The sequence below is a fragment of the Clarias gariepinus genome, chromosome 21 (assembly GCF_024256425.1).
Source record: "Clarias gariepinus isolate MV-2021 ecotype Netherlands chromosome 21, CGAR_prim_01v2, whole genome shotgun sequence".
Lineage (NCBI taxonomy): Eukaryota > Metazoa > Chordata > Actinopteri > Siluriformes > Clariidae > Clarias > Clarias gariepinus.
This window is the reverse complement of record NC_071120.1, coordinates 5,559,268-5,567,928: the sequence shown is the minus strand read 5'-3', so window position 1 is coordinate 5,567,928 and position 8,661 is coordinate 5,559,268.

The following is an 8,661-nucleotide window of genomic DNA, read 5'->3' as shown; positions in this document are numbered from 1 at the left end:
ACTCTTTTTGTCATTTCTTGGCTGCCATTTATTGATTGGTTTATCCAAGATGCACACAGACTGACAGAGAAACTTTAACCTTTTTACAGAATATTAATTATAGGCCTGAAAAATCAAGGAAGACAACTAAAGAGCCCTAAATTATTTCCTTGATGAAGAAAATATCTAGGCAAGTTGAGAACACACTGTAGAAGGTCTGCAATCAAGAACATCATGCAGATAAATACAGAGGGTTTAATTCCCGCAAGGTGCATATCATTGTAAACAGTCATTATGGGCAGATTAGAGCCCGTCCAGTTCTGGAACATTAACTTCTACCAGAAACATGGTCATGTATGAACTAACTCTCTCTCACTCATTCTTTATAGTGCTGATCCTGTACAGAAAGGGGGATATACAGTACTGAAATGTACAAACCTGGTTTTCATCTGTGTTTTTTTTTTTAAATAAGGACAATCTAATTATTTTGATTCATAAACATTTTTTTTTACATTTCATAACTTTTTGATTCTGTAAATCTGCTTAGTGACAATGACAATTGTTAAAAGTCCTATGAATTAAATTTCTCCTGAAAGAAAACAACATACACACTATTAGCATTTACATTTAGCATTAGCATTGACATACAGAATGCATAATGTGACTGTTCCAAGTGTGTACAGTACACAGTTCTTCACAGTTGAACACACTCTCCTTTAACAGTCCCCACAAGAAGGTATCGAGTAAGATCTGGGAAATGGGACGGGTACGGAAAGGAATATGTTCTACCACCTGTTTTAAACTCATGAAAGTCCCCTTTCATGACCACTTCCATATGAGCAGAAATAATACTCGACTATGAATACGTTTTCCCTTCGTTTCCATTTCCAACCACATCTGCACCACACAACTTCCTCTTTTAATTCAACTTAAAATTCATTTTAGACACTCTTTTTTTTTTAAACCTAACACAGTTGATGCAGATTTGTTCAGCTTTACATCCATGATGCAAATCTTCTGTTCCACCACATCCCAAAGGTGCTTTATTGGATTGTGGTCTGGTGACTGTGGAGGAGTACAGTGACCTCATTGTCACGATCAAGAAAACAGTTCGAGATTATTTTAGGTTTAGCATTATCTTGAGCATTTAGATGAGCCTTGTTTGCCAATGGGCAACTAGAGGCGCGCCACAGACACAGACAGGAGGTGAGGTCTTACAGGAAAAGGGAAGCTTTATTCAACAATAAGCAAAGGAAGGGATTTTTAAGGAGAGAGAAAGAAAGTAAGGAGAGGAGTGAGCACATATCAAAGAAGCTCTTTGGAGTGACCTTGGAGTGAAAAAAAAGATTTGGGAAACATTTCTCACGAGAGGGAGAGACAGATTTTCAGACTTTTACCATGAATTTAAGGCTACAAATAATCTGACATCCACATACTAAAGCTGTTTCAATGTCTTCCCCAGTCTCCTATTCACCCTCTGTCTACTTTATGGAATGTTTCCCCATGAGGAGTTTGGTTTCGCACTGATGATGTGTAGTGCGCTGTCTCTTTGTGTGTTATTAGTGTGTACATATGATTGGATATATGAGTGACCGGCATAACAGAGAAAAATACAGTTTTTAAACTTAATCCAAAATGTCTCGGAGGCCCTCTAGAGGCCACCTGCAGTACTCATGATTTATTTTGTATAGTGTTTAGTTGTATTTAAAAGCTAAAAAAGACTCAGATATTATTTATTTATGATAATAGCACTTTATACGAGTTATTTTGTCCATGACTCTCCTGCTCTTTCCAGCACAGACCTGAAGATCTTCACACTTAAGCAGTTAATCATCCAGTCAAATCCAGCTCTTGTTCTTGTAACCTCCTCTAATATACCCTCAGCAGGAAATTCTTTGCTCATTGTGAGATTTATTCAGTTGTAAGAGGCCATGCTATACTTCCAGCAGAGGGGAACAGAGGTGCAGAGTGAAAGAGCACATTTGATTGCACTGATTTTGATGCACTGCAGTACTTCAAGCAGCTGGTGGCCCACCAGATACTGACTGGTACTTTTGATTTTGAGCCTCCCTTCATTCAGGGACACATTGTCAAACATGTTTAGTTCATGTCTTATGGTGTTGACACTTTTAGTGTTCATACAAATATTTACACATTAAGTTTATTAAGTAAAAACAGTTAAAAGTCAGAGGACGTTTTTTTTTTTGCTGAGTATATTTATTTTCCTTTTATATACATTTTATATGAAATAAAGTGTATGTAAAGGCAGTTTGACTCTGTTCTGTGTTTAAGCACTGTAATGTTCTTTCTGCTCTCCATGTGCTGTATTTTATTAGAGTAAATCACTTTACCAGAGGTGGAAAGTAGCGAATTACATTTACTCGCGTTACTGTAATTGAGTAGTTTTTTGTGTGCATTTCTATTTTTTAAAGTATTTAAAATCTGTAATTTTACTTTGTGTTGGTTTTCACTTGGGCCTGCCGCACAAAAACCTTGTTGTCTGTGAATGTTTTTAGCACACAGCCAATTACCCATGAGTTTTGTGGTGCAGAATCATCAGTAACCAACACAATATCCCCAAGCTTTAGATTTTTCACTAAGCTTGGCCATTTTTGTCTTTCTCGCAAGTCTGGTAGGTACTCCTTGACCCAGCGCTTCCAAAATAGGTCAGCCATATACTGGACTTGGCGCTACCTACGTCTGAAATATCAGGATGTGAATATTCAGGATGTGGCACTGAATAAGTGAACAGTCATTCTGTATTCTTCTGTTTCCTGAGCTGTGGCATCTTTAGGCCCCCAAAGAAACCTTAACAGGACTTTATCCTTAGCACTTTTGTGGGTGTGGGATGTACCAGATTTTACCAGGATTTCCTTCCTTTTCACTTGCAGGAACTTTTTCAGCATGACCTTTTATTAACCTGTCAATGCAGTAATGTCCATCAACAAGGTCTATGGACAGTGATACTGACTCCATAAACTGCCTATCCTTTATAGACATTAAACATTTTTCAGCTTGCTTACACTCAGGAAAATTGTAACTCATTTGCTGTCTAACTAGGTTCTCCAGACTTACTACTGAAATCCTGTTTGCCATGGGCCACCCTGTGCTTCTGTAAGTTTGGATGTTCTTTCTCTCTAACAGTCAATTTACAATTCAGCAAATCCCCCTTTCTAACGTCACCGTTAGCCGCCGCATATCTGACATGGCAAGCGACGTTAAAGAGCAATTGCTAGTTAACATCATGCAAAGCCAGTACTATGCCCTACAGCTTGATGAGACAACTGATGTTGCAGGGCTAGCACAGTTGCTTACCTATGTCAGATATGTAAAAAATGCTTTTCTTTTCTGTCGGCCCCTTCCAGAGCAAACAACCGGCTAGGCCTTGTTTAAAGTTCTGGATGGACATGTCATGGGATAAATGTATAGGTATTTGCATGGACGGGGCCCGCTCAATGACTGGGAGGGTTAACGACCTCGTCACTCGTGTCCAGAATTTAGCTCCAGTAGCCAAGTGGACCCACTGTATGATTCATCGCGAATCTCTCGCATTAAAGAAAATGCCTGAGTGTCTTGAGACAGTTTTAAAGCAGGCAGTGCAAATTGTCAATTTCATTAAAGCATGCCCATTAAACGCACACTTGTTTTCCTTGCTGTGTCAGGAATTGGGAGCCAAACATGAGCAGCTTCTTTTTCATACTGAGGTAAACTCAGGCTCTCCAGAGGTCGGGTTTTACATCGTTCCGAAGTGAAGACATTTCTTGTAAATGTTAAGTCCGACCTGGCGTGCTACCTGGATGACCCATCTAGGTTAGCGCAGTTCTCATACCTTGTAGACATTTTCGATAGGCTGAATTTCAACTACGCTGACTGTGTGCAAGAGACAGGGATAAATATCTCTCCTTTGATTGACACAGTTGCTCAGCATGTAGAGGGACTAAAACAACAATCCGGCTGTTATTTCGCTGAGGATTTCAGTTCATTTGCTTAGGTCAGAGATCTCTTTATCTGCCCAGGAAAAGACCTTCCAGTTGACATGCCAGAGCAGTTAGTCGAATTAAAGTGGGACACGAGACTGTGAGACTTATACAGCTTTCCTTGTCTGCTGTCGTTTTAGTTGAGCGTGATGCCTGAATATCCTCAATTATCTGACGCCACCGTAAAATTACTTTTTCCATTCGCCTCAACTCATCTGTGCGTGGCCGGGTTTTCAAAATTGATGGCTTTGAAAAGACTGTGTAGAAACCTCAGGAGGGGTGGTCTTGAAGGTGTGGAAGGTCAGAGAACAGAAAACATAACAGTGTGGCAATGGAACCATCATTCAATGAGATAAACCGGCCTGAGGAGGAGTTGTGCGAGTTGGAAGTGTGACAGTCCCATTATTCCAAAATATAATGAGTTTAAGGAGAGAAAGTGTGTTTCCAGATCGGTTTTTATGCCAAAAGAGCTTGTTTATGAAATACAGATAATTGTTCAGAATTTACTATTTACTAATTAACTTTTCAACACAGAAAAACATACTGTAAATGGTGTTCAACAGTATTAAACAGTTTATAGTCAAGAAAGAAAATAACATTATCAGTGAGATTAACTCGTAAGTACTGTTTTGTGTGTCTCTAGTGTCTATGTTTAGCTTCCTGCATGTTTAGCTTCCTGCATGTTTAGGACATTGCATGTTTAGGTCCTTGTAGGTTTCGTCATTTGTCTGTTTAGCCATGAGTGAGTGAGTGCTTAGCCCAGGCAGGTTTAGCTGCTAGCAGGTTTAGCCACTAGTATGAATTAGTCGCTAGTATGGATTAGCTGCTAGTATGGATTAGCCTTATGTGTGCTTAGCCTTTTGTGTGTTCGTTCTCCCCAAGTAGGTTTAGTTATTAACCAGATTAGATACTAACCTGGTTAGTCCATCATCCATGTCTACCATTTCCAGATTAGCTACTAACTAGTAAATAAAGACTCTTATTACCATCATCCACCCTTCGCCTAAGCCTGCCCATTTAGCCCACAGCAAGTAACATCAGCCATTACCACCAATACATGACACTGACTGAATTATTTTTTATCAATAAACTTAAGTTCAAAGTCTAAGCTCTTCTTGAGCCTTTAGCTAAACAAAAGCAAACAGTTTAAAATCATTGTTAAAGAATGTTACAGGTCATATTGAGAGTTTAAGCTTTTTTATGGTTTAGAAATAAGACAAATTACACCTTGTGTTAAACGAGCAGACGGAATCAATAAAATAAGAGTGTTTTTGAGAAACCCTCAAGGAGAAAAGCACCAAATAACAGTAAATGTTTATAAAAAGCTTCTTGAAGTTAATAACACCTGTACATCTGAGTAGGGTAAATTTTTGGTTAATAAAAGCAAATTAAAGTATGGCTTTTACTATTTTGGTTATAATTAATTTTGTCTGCATAGTGCTAAAGGCAATACTTTATTGGGAATAAGTAACTGCAAAATCAAAATTCACTGAACACATTTCACCAAATAGAACATACAGTAAAAGTACCCAGGTTCATAGCGTGTCAATTAACTGCAATGAAAGCTCTGGCATTGTAACATCTGTGCCACCTCAGTCTGCATTGTAACATCTGTGCCATCTCAGTTCGCCAAGCGATGGACTTGGCGGCAGCGGTGTGGAGCGGTGGCGGGATCATGACCGCTGATTACGACCAGTTCCTCAAAAGCCTTTCGCGTGGTGTTCGATCATCCAGATCACGGGAGATCCGGGGAGCAACAACTGCTAAGGCTGAAGCAAGGTAACCAAACCATCGCGGATTATGCTGTGAAGCTTCGAATCCTGGTCGTGGAGAGTGGCTGGTGTGACAAGAGCTTGTTGGCCAGGTTCAGAGACAGGCTACAACCTAAAATTCAATTAGAACTGTCCTGTTGCGATACCGGCCTGTCACTCAACGACAGCATCAACCTGGCCATTAAGCTGGATCAGCACCTCCGTGACCAACGAAAGCACTTCCCCACAAGAGGCGCCGCGGGAAGAGCCGATTACAGTTGGGGGGGGTCGCACAGAGTCAGCAATTGTCCACTGTTTGCATGCGTGTTTGTCTTATTATAATCACACTGTGTCTGTTTTCCCCCTGATAGATTCCGGGTCGGCTGGCAACTTCATCTCATCTGCTCTCCTTTTTGCGCTAAGAGCTCCTGTGTCAAAGCTTCCATACCTGATCCCAGTTAAAGCTCTTAAAACCTTCCCCCCTTGAACACATTTCCGCGCCCCCTACGTTTAACTTTCCCAGGTCATACCAAGGAGCTAAAATTTTTTGTGCTACCAGTCAGTCGTGCTGGGTCTCCCATGGCTCAGCTATCATAATCCTAATTTTGATTGAGCACAATTACGCATCACATCCTAGGCTCCTAGTTGGGCTAAACTCTGTACACCATCGGCGTTGATGGTCCAAACAACAACAATTGAAAGTCCAAGCGCCCTAATATCAGTAATATAATATATGATATAATATATGATATTATAATATGATATAATATATGATATTATATTATGTATAATATTATACATAATATAAGATGTATTAAGCGTTAGGGCAGCAGCACGACTTCCCCTTCACCGTCCGTGGGACTGAACGATTGAGCTCCTGCCGGGGAAAACACTGCCCTGCTCGTGTATTTATCCATTGTCCGTAGTGGAAACGCGTGCCATGGAGGACTACGTAAGTGAGGATCTCCAGCAGGGGCTCATCCACATCCCCAGCTTCAGCAGGATTTATTTATTTTTTTTAAAAAGGCGGGGGACTTAGGCCATGTATTGATTATCGCAGTGTAAACGCAATAATAGTAAAATACAAGCACCCACTGCCACTGGTACCGGCCGCTATCGACCAACTCCGAGGCGCTTCCATCTTTACTAAACTCGATCTTCGCAACGCTTACAATCTCGTTCGTGTTTGTAAGGGCAATGAATGGAAGACTGCGTTTAGCACCAATTTTTTTTTCCCATAAGAAATAATGGAAACTCAAATTATTCGTTTTACAGCCCAAAAAAATAAATATATACAAATAATTAATACAAAATATAAAGTAAAAATAAAACAAATTAACCTTCACTTTACCTTTAAAAAAAGTAAAAATAAATACCGACAGATAAGTGTTTCCCTAGTGTGACTAGTGATGTTCCTTGCTAACTTTTCCAATAAAACAGTCTCTCTGTTAAACACACACACACACACACACACAAACACACACACACATTAATGGAGAGACTGTTTTATCGGAAAAAGCAGAGAGAGAGTGTGTGTGTTGTCATGAGTGAAGGAGCTCGGTGTCAAATTACACACACACACACACACACACACACACACACACTCTCTGCCTTACATAGAAACTCTGCTCTGTTGCGATTCTTTTTCAAAAGTAAAATGAAACAAGATAGGCTGATACAAAGAGGGAGAGAAAAAATGGCTCTTTACCCTCTAATGAGATTTGATTTTGCTTTATACACGCACTCACACATGCGCGCTGTACAAACACGCTTAAAAACACAAAATAAAATCCGTTTCACACACGCACACATGGTCACAGTGTGTGTGGCCAACAGTACACGCGTTCATGGATGTTAATTATACCAGTAAGAGACGAGCACTAAGACCCAGCAGGAGAGACAATTATCTACAATTCCGCAGCGCAAGAGAGAGAAAAACCACTGAGTCAGTTGTGAGCATGTGACGCTCGACGTCAAAACTAGAAGCGCATGTGTGATACATGATACTCAGTGCTCATAAACCAAGACAATGCTCGTTTTTCAAGTAAAAAATGATTAAAAACCTTTGCTCATCTTGCGACACACTCGCAAACCACGTTACTCGTAATCCGAGGTTCCACTGTATTAAAAAAGTAACTATACATTTTTGATACTGGTTTCTGGCAGGGCAGGAAAAATGTTTAACTTCAGCGAAGAATACAGTCTTTGCAGCTGCATGGGCCTTTTCAATTTTGAGCCATATCTTTTATCTCCTTTTGAGAAATCTTCCTTGAACTTGAAGCATCAGTCTTTTAAACATGGCAAGTTGTAGACACTTTAGGATCCGTGCACTGTGGATCCACCACTTCAGACATGAGTCTTGCAGGACAAGGGTATTTTTATTAGGAAAATAAGGGAAATGGGGAATTAAGCAGGAAGGAAGGGAAGAAGGAAAAGTATTATGGTTGTGCGTGTGCAAGCCTGAAGCAGTGGCATGCAGGCACAGTCTAGCTGGCATGCAGGCACAAGGCTGGCAAGTGATGGCAGTGGGAAAGTGGCCTAAAGCAGGCACCAGTTTACTCAGGCTCCTCAGCAGCATTTTTTTTTTACAGTAGTGGCAATTTGGCCCTGTCCAGGTGAATAAATGGCTGCGTACAATCCACCTGCCTTTAAAGTCCCTCCGCACATGCCAATTTTTCTTTCGAACCAAGAACTGAGCTCCATGCCTTCCTTTTAAAAAGCGGCGATTGTGATGATATCCTACCATCTTTGCAAAATTTAATGGCTTCTGAAGGGGAGTCCACATGTCAAGTGAGCTCCCTGGAGTGTGTAAGGAGTAAAAAAATATTTCACAGGAGAATCCCTGACAACAAGCAAAGAGAAGGAAATAATATAAAGGGAACGTAGGGTAAAAAAAAATCACTAACGCAGACTGCATTTGAGCTTGCAGAAGCGCAGATTTTTGTTTTTCAAGT